The 18,166-nt window shown below is 38.7% G+C and overlaps 1 protein-coding gene across 5 annotated transcripts in view; it reads right to left on the bottom strand.

Annotated features, from left to right (window-relative positions):
- Positions 1 to 18,166, bottom strand: part of CSRNP3 (cysteine and serine rich nuclear protein 3) — a 100,999-nt gene that overhangs the window by 31,955 nt on the left and 50,878 nt on the right. Inside the window, exon 1 of one of the 5 annotated variants that reach the window (XM_005519754.3) lies at positions 12,401 to 12,533. The exons of 3 other annotated variants lie outside the window; for them this stretch is intronic. The gene's annotated coding sequence lies outside the window, so the exon portion shown is untranslated. Of the gene's footprint in view, positions 1 to 10,759; positions 10,845 to 12,400; positions 12,534 to 18,166 lie in introns of those variants that run through there. One more of the 5 variants, XM_088059025.1, reaches the window with a different exon arrangement.

Below are 18,166 nucleotides of genomic sequence, written 5' to 3'. Positions count from 1 at the left end.
GCTGTCCCTATCCCGTGTCTTTCTTATTTTTTCAATTAAGTACAGGGGCAGTCTCAGGGATGTAGCCGCTGTGCGCTGATCCTGTACAAGCACAGCACTCCAGCAGGTTCTCTGCTATCTTTGCTCACACTCGGCCTCATACTAAGTAGTTACAATGTCTCCTATGTATTCTATAGTTCCCTTCAAGTGCCAACACCAGTTTCTTTCCTGGAAAAAAACAGTGACAGTGTGAAGAGAACTGAAACTTTTCAGCAGGGTATGAAGTCATAACAAGATAAAGGTGGGTATATGAGAATGAGAACTATAAAAAAAAAAAAAAAAAGAGAGAAAGTAGTAAGAAAAAGCGAGTAGGACTCACCAGTTTACAAAATCTTTAAGACTAATTCAAAATCATAATTCTCAAACACTGAAGCCTGTCTATATGAGATTGACGAGTTGAGGTGGCAAGAACACAGTGGTTTCTTCCCAGTGAAACAGAAATTTAGTTCTAATTACTTGTTTTGCTTCGCTGACAAAGCATTTTTCCTTGCCAGACAGCTCCTAAGCCCAGCAGGAGGGACTTATGAGCAGGTTTAAACTTGCCTTTGTAAGTCAAAACTAGAAATTTCATGTACATTATACAACATTTTTATGATATTATTAAATTACAAGGATTAGAACAGACGTTTTATAGTAAGGGAGTTCATTCACTTCTTAAGAATCAAAAGCTCTAAAAAGCACACATGCGATTGGACCAAGTTTAATATCCTGTCTCCAGCAGCAGTCACTATTTAATGCTTCAACGGACAGCAATGGGATGCAAAATCCAGCCCAAACCACTACAGATACACAGCTCTGCTTCCTCATCCTTGCAACCAATTTCCCTGAGACTGAAATGTTGCTATATGACAGTGCCTAGCCTCTTAGAAATTCACTTGACTTGGTCTCCTGAGTTTCTTATTAGTTTTCTGTGTGAAGGAAAAAAACGCAACAAAACACATCTGAAACTATAGCCACACGCCTTCAAAATCACTGTAGTTTCAGTCTACAATATTTTGGACAGTAAGTAGCAAAAAGGCATCAGTGTGCTGTACTAAACAGAACTACACAGGTACCCCCCACAAAGTGGAGACTGCTGAAAAGAAGTCACTGACATCCTGTTGCTGCATTACAGTGGTATTTCCATTTCAGTAGTGATTACATTACATGGGAGGCAGAGTGCATCTGCTGATCCTGTACAGAACTAGGAAATGCCTTTGTATCTGGGGGGTATGCAGGGGGGGAACGGCGATGGAAACACAAACGAACTGCACATGAAGTTCCACATCCCAAAGCAATGGCTGCAGTTGCTGGAAATGTTGGCATGTTCCTGCCTACACTCTCAATCTCACAGCTGTGCAACCCTCAAGAGCTTGCCTCTGGGGAGCTCCCCAAAGCTACACAGCCTCTTGCTGACACTACTCCACTTTCAATGTGGGAACTAAAGCATTCATCAGCAAGAACAAGAAAGAGAAAATGAGCAAGAAACTGTGAAGGTCTGAAAACACTTGAGCGCTTGTTTACTATTCAGATTCTTCCCAATTCTGAATTAATAATCCCCAGAACAAGATGCAGATTCCCATCAGAAGTTGTAGCTTGTGAGAATAATGTAGAGGGAGTGCTGGCTGCCAATACAGCCAACACGTGCCTGCTCTGGGAACTGGTGCCGTTATTTCCTAGGGCTAGAAAACAGCAACAGAGGGAGTGATGTGTCATCTCATCAGGTACACTTTGGCACCTCACAGCCAAGTCTCCCCCCTGCAAGGGCACAGAGACATACAAAGGGCTGATTACTGCCTGGTGACTGAGCAACAGTTGCTTTCACTGGAGTAACGAGAAGCTGAAATTACTCCAACATCCTTGTCGTTGGTCGTCCCTCAGAGCAAAACCCCTCCTAGAAGGCTCTGCCGATCTGTTACCAAATTGTCTTCTTCAAAGGCATGTGAGATTTTCCAGGGTCTCACTTTCAAGTTCCCCTAGCATAAAGGCACTTCTGCACATACCCAAAGTTACAGAGATTTGAGATGTCTGAATAAGTTCCTGTTGAGGTCTCCCTGGGAGCCTGAAACTTTGTGTTCCTCCAAGTAAGGTGTCTAAGAACTAAAAATCTATTATGAGTGCAAAGCATGTTGAGAAGGAAAAGGGACAGAAAGGTTGACCCATGAGAAATTGTTTATATACCCAAAGGCTAGTAAATACAGTACAGCGCTTGGCTGCTACCTGTGCCCACTCTCCTTCGACTATGGATCTGCACCAGTGTGGGTTTCTTAGGTATTCTGCTATGGAAATTAACAAGAGACCCATTCAGCAGCAGATCTTTACAAGAAAGATGTTTTGAGAGGAAGAGTGACCTATGCTCTGCTCTTGAAAGTCTGAGTACCTCCCTTCAGGAGTGGGCACTGGACTGTGTGCAGCACAGCGAGCTCCAACAGCACGAGCTATGGTTGCCTGCTGAAGGGTAACCACACAGACACTGAGGATCAAAACTTTTCTCTCTCCAGCATCTAACCTCACACTGCCTTGCTTCTTACCTCATTAAAGGAATGTGACTTAGAGACTAATCCTGAAACCTTACTCAGAAGCAGAAGACCTGCAGTCCTCAATGGCCACAGCCAAACTTCAGCACAAGAGAAAAAAGATTTCTGCTCAAAGAGCCATTGGAAGGACAGGGAATTTTACAGCCATCTCAACACTGCTAGGAAAGACACACTCCTCCATACACTTTGCACCTCTGCATCAGTAACATCACTGGTTTTGCTGGCCCTGTAATTCTGCCTTGTCTTCAAATGCAATGGGATTCTGCTCTATTCTAAAACACTCCAGAAGGAAATGTTTGATACACAAAGCAGATGTAATAAATAATACGATCTCTGGGAGAATGACAGTTTGGCGTATTAATTTTCAAAATTATTTTTCTGAACATAAATTCCCCCCTCCTCCCCCCTTCAATAAAAGGCAACTAAATTCCTTTAATTTATCTTCTGGACAGCTTAAAATCAAATCTTCTCTCTAAACAGTCTTAATTACATCTTTAAAGTATCACATTTGCACATCCCAGATAATACAACATCAAAATTACAATTTCAGTATCTAGTCAGATATTGAAGTCAGGTGCATTCCCTACACCTTGTACTACAAAATGCTTGCTTTAATTGAGAACATTTTAACTCTTGGGATTAGAGTTACACAGTATTTAGTTGTAGCCTACATGCTTTCTTTCAAAAATATTTCCAGTCATTATGACTTCAAATGCAGAGGAAGTATAGTGAAAGTGTCAACAATAAGACTGCCAAGGGCATGGTCGAAATAAATGGCTACAACAATTTAAATGGCTAAACAAATATAGGCTAAAAGTCAAGTCAAGGGTAAAGATATAAATTCATACTGCCTCTGGCAGGAATCAATTATGCTGGCTATTCTGACCTCTAAATGGGTTCTTCTGGAGAGGGAACATGAAAAGCTTGTTCTCACTCTCTCTCTCTTTTTACCTATTTTCTCTCATCTTCATTACAAGTTACATATGTATGTTCACATGTCTAAACTTGGCAAAAAATATTTAAAAAGGAAAAAGAGATAAACTGTTTTATCTGCGTTAAAAAACAGTGATAGTTAAAAATTTTGCAACTGCAGTGGTTGAAAAGCATTCTCACTCCAAAGAACATTACTAAAAAGACTTGAAATTCTTAGTAGAGACATTTTGAGAAATGTCAAAGATGTGCCTAAAAACATGAAAAATTGCCTAAATTAGTCGGTTCTTGAAAATGGTAATACAGACTGAGCAACACCATAATGAAAGAGGAAAAACTGAAAAAAGACAAAAACATGGGAAGGTCTTCAAGCAAATGGTTATGAAAAGCTTCCTTTCCTAGAGAACTGGGACTCAGACAAAAATACTGAGTTTCAAATTTCCTTCACTATTTAAAACAAATATAAATGAAATAGCAAAGCCATGCTCTGTCATGATCCCTGGAGGCCAGTTATAAAGGAGAAGGTATACAAGGCAGACACAAAAAAATACAGGTGTCCTCAAAGTTACCATTCAGTGGTATTCATCTGTGCTATGTATGTGAACATACAGCTCAGCTCACTTTGAACGTGCAGCACAATCAGCAAAAGCAGATCAGCACTGCAAATATACACAGCTTCTGAGCAGAACTAATCTGTGGAGCAGAACACTGCCGTAACACAGAGCATTCGCAGCACACTTCTGAAATACATCTTTAGATTCAACAGGCATCTCAGAAGTATAAATACACGTTGTGTTGGATATCAAAATAAATAGATGGTAGCAGGTCATATGATGGAAAAATTATGCTATTTAGTAATTATTCTTAACTGCAAATTTTGTTGCCCTTCTAACATAGGTGTTCTTTTGTCATACACTGGTAAAATTTAGTTATATATATACATTAAAGGTACATGTTTACTATGCTTTAACAAATATTGGTAATAAGAATTCACCACAGAGGTGGCATGAAAAAGGGTCTTAGCTTATTATGCACCAAATCCTGTGATATTAAAGACCTGCCTGTGCACAGCCAGCAGCCATTTGCATTTCAGTACTGCTGCAGCGTTATACAATAGACATGCTCAGCACGTTCCCTAATGGACACTGTTTCAACTTTTCTCAGTTCAGCGCTCAAATTCCAGCTTGGCAGATGATTTTGTCCAACCTCATGCCTTTGCCTTGTCACATCCACTCAAAAATGGCACAGCTACAGGAACACCTTCTATTCCTATGTAAGCACTGATGGATCTGGGTGCTCCACGAGTCTCCAGGTTCAGTGAGGGAACACATGAAAAACAGTGTGGAGCCCCAATACTTCAACAGTCAAATTATATTCTTTTGACTTCAGTAACAAGACATTTAAAATTCATGGTATGATCTTGGTTCTTTGCATCCAACAACTGCTTTAAAGCAGCCAATCAAAAGATTGTTGGCTGATGGGCTTTTTATTTTTTTCCTTTACTCCTTTTTTTTAAACACCAAAAGCGTAAAAATCTCCCATAACAGCTTGTTTTTATCTTTTTAATAAATGTTGACATTAGAAAGAACATAATTAACCCAATTCTCTAATAAAATCACAGTGCTGTGCACATTTTTAAGACACCAAATAAATATTTGGCACAGTTATTAGTAGTCATGTAAAGCTGCAGACTGGCTTCACTGGTAGCCCAAAACTCTGTTGCTATTTTGTACTATAAAGCTGAAAGAAAATGGTAGAAACTAAACAGCTAAGAAAACACCAGAAAATGTATTATTTTTGTCAGCAGAACTATCAGACGAAGAATAAAACAGGACCCTAAAATCAAAAATAATTTTGGTCAGCAGGAGCAAACATGTAATTGCCACCAATGAAATGAATGTAGCTCCATACCATGACGGCAAAATCATGACTTCATTCAAGGCTTGGCCTCAAGTAAAGCCAAAATTAGTAAAATATGTTTAAGTGCATCTTTCTCCCAAGAGAATAAAGTCAATAAAACTATTTTTACTGGAAAATATAAATTATTAATATCTACTGGAAGGCTGTGATGTTTTGAAATTACTATCTTCAAAAATAGCTTTATGGCTGTAATAATTCAAGCTTTCTATGTAGATCAAGGACAATGCACAACCAAAATATAATGCTACAGTCTGCATTTTTCATGCACACCCAAGACAGTCCTAAGAAGGCATTCAGGCCCACAAAAAAATTACACAGAAATAAAAGATGTAAAACTGCTATTTGTTTCTAGGATTTGCTTTTTGACTTTGCATCATACATGGTGTATCTATTCAACTCTGAAAAACAATACATTCATTTTTTAAAAACATGGAGATTTTTAGAGATAATAGTATTTCACAATTAAACACTGACGAGAGAAATTCAGCAAAAAAACCCCACATAACATACACAGCAAATTACTGAATGCAGGAAACAGTGAATTCATACAACACAGCTGTGAAGTTTTCTTCTGCCACTGACATATATGTAAGGAATTGACAATTCACCTTCTCTTCTAAGAAGAGCACAAGGTAAAAATAAGCTACTCAGCTATCAGCTAAAAATTAGGAGAATTTAATTTCAAGTTTACAAAAAAAAAGAAAAATAAAAGAAAAAATCTGAAAAAACAATGGAACTTGATTATTTATGGATTTGTCTCTTCTGGATGGATTACCGAAGGCACAGTATGAGGGCTGATTCACTGATACTCTTCCCCAGGGTCATGGTGTTTAAACTTTCCTCTGTGTGGTTACTTTGATAATCAGGGTCTTAGTCACAGTGCAAATTGTTTTTTACTGTTGTGAACTAGCAATCTCTCACCACCCATTTGCACAATACTTGAAGAAGATTGACTGCTTCTGCTTCAAGCTCAGCTGATATCAGCTAACAGGTTAAAAAACTAATTAGGAAAATTTGATAGACATATTGAACAATATGACAGGCACAGAAAAAGCATAACTGCATAAACCTAATTTCCTTAAGAAATGAGTCAAAAAGATCAGCGACACTAAGATTTCAAAGTTCTAGATTTAGTGACAATGGTATCATAGAATGAGGTTTTTTATGAAGGCAGACAAAATATGTGCATCAATAAACTTAAACATTTCTCTGTAAATCAGCAGTCTTCTCTGTAATTTCAATAACTGAAAACCTCATAAAGGATTTTAAAAGCATATATTCAATTAAAGGCAAGATTTCCAATAGTAATTTTGTATTTGTAACCAGCAAAAATTACCCATAGGTCCTTACTCACCTGTACATGTGTACCTGTGTATAATCAACACAAAGGCACCCAAAGGAAGCACCTATTGTGCTAACACAGCATGACAGATCACAGTAAGACTGACCTAAAATTACATTCCCAGTTGCATTAAAATTGAATATTGACTCTCTTCACATTTTTTTCATACTAAAATAAATCAAGAGTTTATGCCTGTAGTGACTTGTATACTAAAAAAACATGCCAAAGAATTCTTTTCAGTTCAGTTTATAATTCAAAGCTGAAAACTTCACTAGAAAGCTGACAGAAGAGCTGCAGGTCTAATAATAAGTACATACCCATGCAATTCCCAAGGCACCCTTGTCACTGAGACAGTGATGAACAGAAGCTGAGCAGTGAGCCCACTGCCATCTCATTGCCTGACTTGTAAGCACCTTATGACCATTCAGCACCACTTCAGCCAGGGATGTCTGCTGGGACAAAATTAATTAGCTGCCCTACACTCTCCTGAAAAGCAGTGCTATGAAGGTACGTGGCTTACACTTCCAACCTGAGGTGGGTTTTTATATTCTTTGATATATTTTGCTTTATTAAATCTCCTTTTCCAAAGGAGCTAAAAAGGTTAATACTGTGCAATTTCCAGTTTTCCATTTTATTATTGAAAGATGTTTGTTCAGAAGTAAGAGTGGGTGAGAAGGGCATAATAGTAAACAACTGAGCAACTTAATTGAAAGCTACTAAGTTAAACCTCTAGCTATTCTGAAACTGAATGCTTCAGCAAAGACTCGTACAACAAGAGAGCAAAACAATGGCAACCCTGCGAGTCAATTCCCCCCTGTATCGTGGGGTTTCCCTCCTCCCCAAAAATGAAATATTTAAAAGACAAAAACGTTTGCTTGGAAAAGCCTGATCAGCTGTCACAGTTCATGTTGGAAGTAAGCAATGCTACCATTTGTTATCCACACTAAAAACAATTAACAAATACATTTTGTGGCTTTCAACATTTTTTTTGTTCACCCTATCTAGTAATGGCACAAATGGCATTTACTAGAGATGGCTATCGCTTAGGAAGTGCAACTAAAAACATTTGCAATCCAGCTTCCTTTTTAACATATTCACAATACATTTAAAACAGACTTTGTCCAATAGTGACAGAGATTTTAAATCACTGAGCAGTTCATCATCAAATTCACATCCCTATTCAAAAAATCCAAACTCCTGCTGAAGCCAGCACCATGTTGGCCTGTTTCATCATCCCAGAAGGATCAGCCAGGTGCTCCTCAGGTGGGACACACCACAGACACCGCACAGCCCTGACCCCACTCACAAGCAGCCCGGGAGGTGTGTTTGAAATGGAAGCCTTCTCCCCGAGCTGGGATCCCTAGCAGGGCCTGGGGGATCTGTCACCCTGCCCCTCCAGAGCTGTCCTGGCTGTGCCACAGTGGCCGCAGAGCCAGCGCGGCAGCCCCGGCACCTGAAGGCGGCCACAGCTCGGGCTCAGCACGCAGCCTTCATCCCCCCTAGCAGCACAGACGGGAAGGATCACTTAGTTATCGGCATGCACAGAAATTATTTGCCAGAATTGAATAAACAAATGTAATGAAGGGGCAGCATGCTAATGGGAGCTACAAATACCACAGAGGCTTATTTACTCTGCAGCCCTCAACGACATAATGGTATCATTGCTCGCATTTCCTCATCAAAATCCAACAACTACGTGAGATGGTGAAGCTACAATCGGTAAATGGTGTTGTAGTTCCTGCCCGTATCCCTCAGAATGACTGATGAGGGTCAGGCTCTATACTACGCAGCCCACATTTCCTACTTCACATTAGACAATGGAATAAATATGCAAGTCCCTACTGCTTATGAAAGAGAAGGATACAAACCAGCTCCAAAATCAATCAGGACTTCAAGTTATATATTCCATGAAATTCTTTATGAAGTACTAAACAAAAGCCATGTTATCTTTTCATCCCAAAGCCTGAATGCAAATTGTCCAATGCATTTGGATGCTTGTTTTTAGGAAGTATTCTTGCTTATAATTTTGCATTTAAGCATTGAAAAACCTTAAAAAACTCAAGCAGCTCCTCTTCCTTTTATTGTTAATTTCACAATATGTAAGTTGTCCAGTTGTATGCATTTAGTGAATTTTCCATCAAATTGTTATGGCAATACAAGCTTTTACTCCTTTTCCCATTTTCCCTATTTTTTTGTGGAAAAATTGTATGAAGTGATGGAAAACTGAAGCAGAGGTGCAAAAAATGCAAACCTCTTTTGTAGGGTGGAGAATAAGACTAGAGCTGTAGGAGAGAATTATATGCAAATGTGAAGGAAGAAAAAGGCCAGAATTTTCCAGTTTGGTTTTTCTTTCTGGTATCAATTACTCACATCTCCCATTTATCACAAGTTTCATTAGAATATTGTATCCATATCTGTGGGGAGATGGAGAAATTAAAGACATGCTATTTATCTCAGTGCTGTTTTAACCTAGTAAATATTTTTGGCTTCTGTACGTAGACAGATGGGTCGTATCTGTCTTTTATCTACACTCAATCCCTTTTCCAGGGTCAAAAAAGCCTGCAAAAGAACAATGAAGCAACAGTGATCAAAACTCACTGGTAGGACTTCAAATAGCATCAGCATTTTAAAGATGCGATGGTGTTTGGGGATATTTTATTGAGGAAAGGGCACATCTATAATCCAGTTTTTCTCATCATCATATCTGGCTCAGAGCAAGGGCAAAAAGAGATACTGACAGACTCCATGTAAAATTATCTTTAAGACATCTTTACCAATGCTGCAATATATTATAGCTGCCTTGCTTCAGCCAGTCTTTCCACCTGCTTGTTCAAAGGGAAAACAACTCTAAACTTCAAGGTTTTTAGAAATACATTTTACGAGCAAGTAAAAGTTTTAGATGAGACAATCATCTGTTGCTATCTCAGAGAAAATATTTAAGTTTTGGAATTAATTTCCAAACATTTGCCACTGTGTACTCTGAACCATGACTTACATGTCTTCAGTTTATACTGAACTTAAACTTCATTTAGTCAACTACTGCATCTGTTCAAAGCAAGATGTTTTACAATAAATGCAAATTTCTGATAAACAAAGGAGACCAAAAAACTACAATATACAGTAAACACTGCATCCTCAAACCAAAACATTGCACAGCAGATGTGGGCTCCTCAGATCCAGAAGTAAATTAAGACAGTATAATTAACACAAAATTTCAGTAACATGAGAGATCAAAATCATGTCTGTCTCCAAAATGCCGGCTACATACATAAAGATTTGGTTCTATTTATGATTCTTAAAGAGACTCCACCATTCAAGTTGCAGTAAAAAATGTTTCCACAAACCACACTTTCAATAGAGTTTAGATAGGGTTAAGAAAAGTATATCTTAAAATTACCGTAACTTGGTAGCAACACAAAACACCTTTTTTCTTCAGGTTTTTTTTCTCTAAGCTTTCCTAAAAAACTTGATACTGGAAGTGTTTTAAAACATGAAGAGTCGGATCCACAGGAAAAACGTTTGAGTTTTTTGTTTCCTCCCTATATAAATAGACAAGACAGGTGTATTTCAAAGTTGTGATTCCTTTGTAACTGTGGGAATGCTGTTATGTAGGGATGCTCCTATTGTTATTTTACTGCACAGTGTTAATTTTATCTCTGTATGCACTTACTGTACGTACCTAACTGCCTCATAAATTTAAATTTAAAATCCACTGTACTCATTTCAGACGAATATAGTAATTATATGATAATTGCACGACTGTATACTGCCATATTTTCTCCATTTAAATTAGCATAGAGTGACATGTTCAGTGTTATCTCATCCAATCTTATGGTACATATTGCAGGTGTTACTGCGATATTACCAGGGTTTCCTGTTAAATAAATCAATAGCTGCAAGTAAGTATGGTGAAGAAGTACTTTTACATATCCTTTCTGATCTATTGTCTAAAACACGAACAGGCCTACGTTCTAAGATGCCAAGCTCTATCAGGATCGTAACATAAAATTACCTTTTACAGGAGAACCGCTTTAAAGCAGAGACTGCAAAGCACCTTCGCTTAGGTATCAGCAATATTTGCAACTGGAAAATGACGCCCTTAAAGCCCAAGCACATTTCCGACCGCGAAAGCACGCGGGCTGCGCGGCCCCAGCCGCAGCGGCCCCGCCCGGGCCCCGTGTCCGGGCCGCAGCGGCCGCGGGGGAGGCGCGGGGGCAGCGCGGGGGCCCGGCCCGGCCCGGCCCGGCCCGCCGTACCTGCCCGCGCCCTCCGCGCCGCCGCCCCGCCCCGCATTTGCATGGCCCGGCCCCGCCCCGCCGCGGGGCATGCTGGGCACGGCCCCCGCCCCTCGCCCCGGGCCCGCCAGAGCCGGGCGGCAGCGCCCGCGCCCCCCGCCCCGACACGGGCGAGCGCCGCCCGCCCGCCACGGCGGTTTCCTGGGAGACCCGCTTCCCCCGCCCCGGCTCTGGAGCCGGAACCCGGCGTCTGTTGCCCTTCTCCCTTCTCTTTAATTACAGAGGGCAGGGAGCGCGGGCTCCGTGTGCGCGCAGCCCCGCACAAAGCGAACCTGGACGGACGGACCGCGAGCGCATCATCGCTCCAGCCCCGGCTGCGCAGCGCCCGCAGCGCCGGGCCCCACGCCTCCCGCACGTCCACAGCCACAGAATAAACGTGCTATTTATAAAGCACATTCCTCCCCTGAAATCATAAGTACGCATGAAAAGAGATACTGTCCTCTGCATTTCGAGTTTTGTTTCTTTATTTCCCCAATCGCTTTTCAAGGGTTCCATCTCCTTCCTGAAATGCTGAAATACTCCCCCAAAATCAGCATATCTAATTTACGATCTTCAGCACTCAGGAAAGAAAGAAAGACCCCAAACCCAATACTGTAAAGAGATTTAAGGATTAAAACTTTTACATGGTTAATTTCTACATGATGTGAAACCACCGGGAATTTGCGCTTCTATCCTCAGTAAGGCAAACACAGGCCACAGGAATCTTTGGGAGTAGTTTTCAAAAAATAAAATAATAATGTATAATTAACTAAGAACTACCATAAGAAATAATTACTTGCTCGAAAAATAATAACATATTTTGCATTAACAGTAGAATGAAATGCATGCAGAGGGTTATCATGTATCACTCCCATGTGTATACAATTGCATTAAAAATAACACAAAACACCACTTCCAAAAATTTCCGAGAAGAATGTGGAGGAAAAAACCCCATGTAAGTGCACTGTTAAGATATGCTCCAATGTTACATTATTTTTAACCAAACACAACACTACAGATCTCCTACTGAGAAAGAATTAGTCTCAAATACATAGCAGAGTAATAGATTGTTGTTACTAAATATTTCATGATATTGGTAAATGATCCATCTAGCATAAATTTAATTTTACTTCCTATCTCATTTTTCATGCACAATTGAAGTTTGAATTGCACGGGAATAATGGTAAAAACATTTTTACAATTAATTTGATCACAGAACTTACACAATTTATTTAGTTTGGTATCACACTGATGTGCATCCTTCCAATCCCACCTTACAAAATGAAAAAAACCCAGCTTTATTAACAATAAAGAAATAGCAAAAACCCCACTTATATTTAAAACACTGAAGTGTGTGAAGAATCTATAAAACAACTGACCTGTTCAAATTGTTGTTTTTCCAATCCATGCACTGTTTTTATTAATTAGGACCCAAACCAGATTGATCGTCATTTTATAACGTTTGACATATTCACTGTCTTCCCACTTCCAGCAGAATCTTCTTAAATTTCCCAGCACTGTGTTTTATTGCTGGTACCATATGCTTTATTGTTCAGCCACAAGAGCTTCACTCTGCACAAAGACTCATTACCTACTGCTTGCTGAGCAGCTTCAGGCTCACTGAGGCTGCCTGTGTGATCACATGGGAGTTTTGTCTGAGAAAGCCAGGCATGCCACAGATTTCACCAGCTACGGATATTTTTATCAGCTGAGGTCTACTATGAGGAAGGAATAACAAATTCTAAGGCTTCTTTAGTTCATTAAGACAGCAGTTGTTATGGAAATCCCCTCAACTTTTTTTTTTTTTTAAATTATTATTATCATTGCCACTGTAACATTGGTACAAGAAAAAATCGAAGAGATTTGTTGAAAGTAATTTTTTCTTGTGGGGAGTGGCACAAGCCATGCATTGTCTGCATCGCTCTGCACACAGTACACACTGAAATTAATATTCTAAAGAGGTAATATTTTGCCAACACTTAATCTGCCAATGTTTATCTTTTATGTGGAGGATGAGCTTCCAAATGAAAAAGTGTACCTAAAAAATAGCCCCTTAATTTAAATTTGTCTCATCAGTCAAGGGCATTATCCTGTAATCTTTGGTCATAAAATGAGTTTTGCTGGCTTCAGTGAGGCTACTCAGGTGAGTAGGAATTGGCCATTTGAGCAGGGATTACTCTCAAATCCAAATGACAAATTATGTAATACAATGAAGTCTAACCTCTTCTTGGTAGTAGTTGGTGATGCTCTGGGGTTTGTTTTTGTGTGTGTGTGTGTGCATTTGGTTGGTTGCCTTGGGTTTTCTTGTTTATTTTAAACAAAATAATATAAATTTAAATAAAATATTATAATACTTAACTTAATATCTACTGATTATTTCATATTAGAATAAGTGAATATCTAAATTCAAATTACAAAAGCCCTTACAGTAAAAGGTAAACATTAATTATTTTTTTCACTGATCCATTATCAGTATCAGGGTTCCATGCTAGAGTATTTGGAGATAGCTTGATTCCTACTGCAGAGTGAATTCCCTGAATACTCTAATTTAAAGATAGCTTTCTACAAACAGCTAGAGATGATAAATGAACATCTCTCCTCCACTCTGAAAACTCATACCGAACACACAATTATCCATAATATTAACATTGCAAAGATGCAGCTATTCTACAAAACAGTCAATTATCTCTGGAATAATTCAGAGCATTTTGATAACATGAGATAGCAAAAGAAACTGTTTTCTCGTTAACATTCCACAAATGAAATACCTCCTTATTCCATTTAAGATCTCTCTCATTAGAATAAATGACAGCTTGTAGCTCATGGTTGGCATTATTCTGGTCCTATCAAAGTCAGTGGAAGTTTTGCTGCTGATTTGCATGGAAGAAGGGACAAGCATGACTAACAGATTCATTCGCCTTACCGTGTCATCATGCAAATCAATGACAAAATTCGTTTCTTTATTGTTCTTGGCATCTTGCTCGGTTTGTATTATTAAGGTTTTGTAACAGTTGATATGCAGTGGCTGTGATTACACTGAATTACACAAGATGGTTAATAAAGGATTCAGAATTACCTACAACTAAATCCAGTAATGAGTATCTTCTACGCTCTCACATTCACTTCAGTTTTTAAAAAATGCCATTATTAAGAGTGAGTGTATTTTGAAGTGCCACCATTTTCATCTACCCAAAGACACGGACTGAGCAGATGTTTTTGTGGCTGAGAACCTTCCATGTCTCTTAGGCAGGAAACACTACTGTGTGTACATTAATGACAAGAAATGAAAGCAGACGACAAGGATTGCTAACGGACAGCTGGTTTAGCTACAGCTATGCATATTTTTTTCCCCTGGCAATACCACTGATGATGTCACGATGCTCATGGAGGAAGACATAAACAAAAGGCAGGCATTTTTGCTGCAGTAGCACTAGGGGAAAAAAGAAAACCCAAACGTTTGACAGATGGAAAGAACAAAAACTGGTCCGGAAAAGAGTACTATTGTCACATTTTTCTGTGTGTTGTTAAATACACTATGGAACAGTCCTCAAATACTGAAAGGTGGTTAGAAGAAAACATGTTCAAGGACATGATACAGTTAAACCAGTTAGCAGCAAAGAATTGTTTCTGCAGGAGACAATAGCAGCAAGCAGTCTCCATGCTGAGAGGCACCCTCAGTTAATCACTTCTTCAAGGTTGGTGGGGGGAGGGAGGGAAGCCTCTTCCATAGTGGAATTTTGAATTTCCTAAATATAACTTGACATTTTTAGGTAGCTAAATTATATTCCATCCCATTCTCTCTTCTCACAGGATTATTAAATAGAAGGAAGTCTTTGTCAGAGCCACATTGCTGAATTTCTGCCCAAACATACTATTGAGAAAGGGCATCTTTGCCACCACAAAAGGGATTATAGATCACCCAAGAGATTCACAGGAGCCAAAACCTAGGCCTCCTGTGTCACTCCACAGAAGGAAGAGGTTCAAATGAGACAATACTTCCTGATACCCCTCCTGTAAGAGCCAAGATTTCTTCAAGAGAATACAAATTCACCTCTCCTTGAAACAAGTGGGAGAATACGAATGCTTAGCAGTTTCTTCCACCCAGGGTCTCCCATGGGAGTCAAGGTAAGCAAAGGCTCTCTTTTCTAAAATAAAAGGTTCTTTGTGAATCCAAATGGAAACAGAATCAAGAACCTGCTGACGCCCATCTGCAAATAAGGGTAAACTGTCAGATCCCACATCTACTTCACAACAAAAACAATTAATATGCTTTCCCATTCGCTAGAGCAAAAGTAAATGGCTAAGGAATTTGGACTCTGAGTAATTAGTAAGCAATCCTGGTTTATTCTACTCTATACGCATTAAGACTTGAGTACTTTATAATAAAGGTTATATATGCATGGGAATATATATCTTGGACAGAATTTAAAAACAAAACAAAAACCCCAAACAAAAAACCAAAGACCCACAATAACCCAAAACCAGTCATACATCACAAACCACACTAAGCCCATGGTTTGAACTTCAAACCATTGCCACCTAATACAACTACATTATTTCGTTTGGTATCAAACTTTGTCTGCTGTTCAGTATCCTGTATCACAGTTGGATGAATCAGGTAAGAATCAATTATGGGAAGAGCACTGTTCAATTTCATGAAACAAAAAAGGGATAACTTGCATTCAATGCCTTGTTATTCTAAAGGCTGGAATTCTGTACCTTGCAATAAAATGCCAGAGGGCTGGTTTCTTCAAGTACACCAGAAATGTAGTAACTTGCATACCAGTTAAGTAAACAGAGAGTTTTGCTGAAACTTTTACAGTCTTCTAGTGACAAAAAAGATTTGAAGTCCAGGATTTATAAAATGTATTCAGTGGACCATGCATGCTCTACTCCAGCTCCTACAAACAGCACGGTTCGTATGCCATGGTTTGCAATTTATGAGCTACAGCAGCAGCAGCTCTAAATGCCTCAGCACTGGCTTTCAGGCTTGGAAATGGATGATTTGTGGTTGCTTCTTCAGTAAGATCTATAAACCTTGCCCATGCAAACTCCTCTAAATTGAATTCAGGATGAAGCTTAGCTGCAAACTTCCCATGGAACTGTGCCATTACAGAAGTTCTACAGAGTTAAAATAGCTCACCTAAGAGAAAACAGTGTAATATTAATTAATCTAAAGTTACGATCTGTAACACTGAGATAGGATAATCTTAAGTATAAATTCTACATATTTCTTTCTAGACTAAATATAATTTAATCACATAAATTTCCTCACCCTGGCCCCAAATGTCTAGCTTTCTCTAGATCAGTCACAGATAAACGATCATCAAGGAGTGTCAGGTTAGCTATTCAGTTCCAAATACTGGGCCTTGATAGATTTCCATAGCCTGCCATGACAGGAGGAATGACATTCTTTGGGTTCCTGAACTGCACAAATATGGAAATATTACTCATTCATAAATGGCATTCTCAGCAAAGAAATACAACCATGTTTTGAAATACAAGTCTAGTCAGTGAAATGAATGAAAATACACAGAATCTTTTTGAAAGGTGATATCCTCAGATCAACAGAGGGATGGAGAAAGCAGCTTGTAAGTGAGGGGCAGGCCTGTGAGCAGCTGTTCTGATTTCTGGCACTCCAGCAATCCCATCACCAAACTTCATACAGTGACTCCTGGCATGTCAGTGTAAGGCTGCCAGTGCTGTCCTTTACTCCTACTTCCAGCACCCTTACCCTGCCATGCCCATTTGAAGGACACCATCTATAGTTTGCTTTTTTTCTGACTCTTAGTATCTGCTTGACCAGAGGCAACTTTTTAAATCATGGGGTAAAAAAGTGGCAAAGAGTGAGAATGAATTCTCTTTACACATACTGTGGGATATAGCACATCATATCCCTTCTCAATGATTTTTAGCACAAGTCTTGAAAACAACCTCATTTTTAATTATATATTCTTGCTACATCTTACATAAACTACATTTTTCCAAGATAAAATGAACCTCTTCCAGGCTGATATCCCAGAGGAGAGCACACTTCCTTTCAGAAAACAGCACTGAAAAATATTATGCTTCAGAAGAGCTACTGTACACAAACAAAAATATTCCTCTGCAGAATTTCTTTTTCCTTTCACAACCTTTCTCAAAACTGATAGTTACATACCAAAATCAAAGAAATACTAACTTTTGCAGGCAAACTACTGTACTGAGAGGTATATAGCCAAGTAGTAAAAGAATCTCAATTGCTATTGCTTTAGATGATATAAATAATCAAAGCAAATTATTAGTAATGCAATGCTTGATACAGACATCGTTCACAATAGCAGAGGTGCATGGATTCTTTCAAATAATACAAGGTAAGTTCTATTTGAAAGAGCAAAGTGGTTATTCAAAAAGAAAAGAAAAGAGAAAAGAAAAGAAAAGAAAAGAAAAGAAAAGAAAAGAAAAGAAAAGAAAAGAAAAGAAAAGAAAAGAAAAGAAAAGAAAAGAAAAGAAAAGAAAAGAAAAGAAAAGAAAAGAAAAGAAAAGAAAAGAAAAGAAAAGAAAAGAAAAGAAAAGAAAAGAAAAGAAAAGAAAAGAAAAGAAAAGAAAAGAAAAGAAAAGAAAAGAAAAGAAAAGAAAAGAAAAGAAAAGAAAAGAAAAGAAAAGAAAAAAGACTTAGAAGAAGGCAGATACTTGGAGAGAAATTGTCTGTGCTGTCTGGTGTGGCTTCATATGCTTTTCTCCATCCAGTTTCCAGGACACCTCAGACATTCCAACATGACACACGCTGAGGAATAATTCAGAACTACACAGAGCTATGCTTGCTGTGGTTGGAATTTGTAAGACATAAACAGAAGAAACAAAGGTGCCTTTTGGCTTATAATTGACTGAAATACTTCTTACTCCATCCCTTTTCCTTGCTTGGTCACTAATAACACCATTTCTCATAGTATCATTTTTCAACTTAAAAATTTTACTTGGCTGTTGACAAGAAAAAAATTCAAATTAAATAAAATTAGAAGATATTTGAAGCAAGCATGATAGCTGGTATTTTCTCTCTCCAACTATTTGGTTCTTCTAGTTCCCTCTGATGTACCGTAGTAAACCGAAAAGAAGTTTACTGAGTCAATGCAGTTGGAACAGGAAAAAAATCCAGACAGAAGCAG

This window comes from Pseudopodoces humilis, chromosome 8 (genome assembly GCF_049639895.1).
Source record: "Pseudopodoces humilis isolate 2021_Gansu_Grassland_sample_001 chromosome 8, ASM4963989v1, whole genome shotgun sequence".
Classification (NCBI taxonomy): Eukaryota; Metazoa; Chordata; class Aves; order Passeriformes; family Paridae; genus Pseudopodoces; species Pseudopodoces humilis.
Note: the sequence above shows the minus strand (reverse complement) of the source record. Positions and strands in the feature narration are given on the sequence as shown.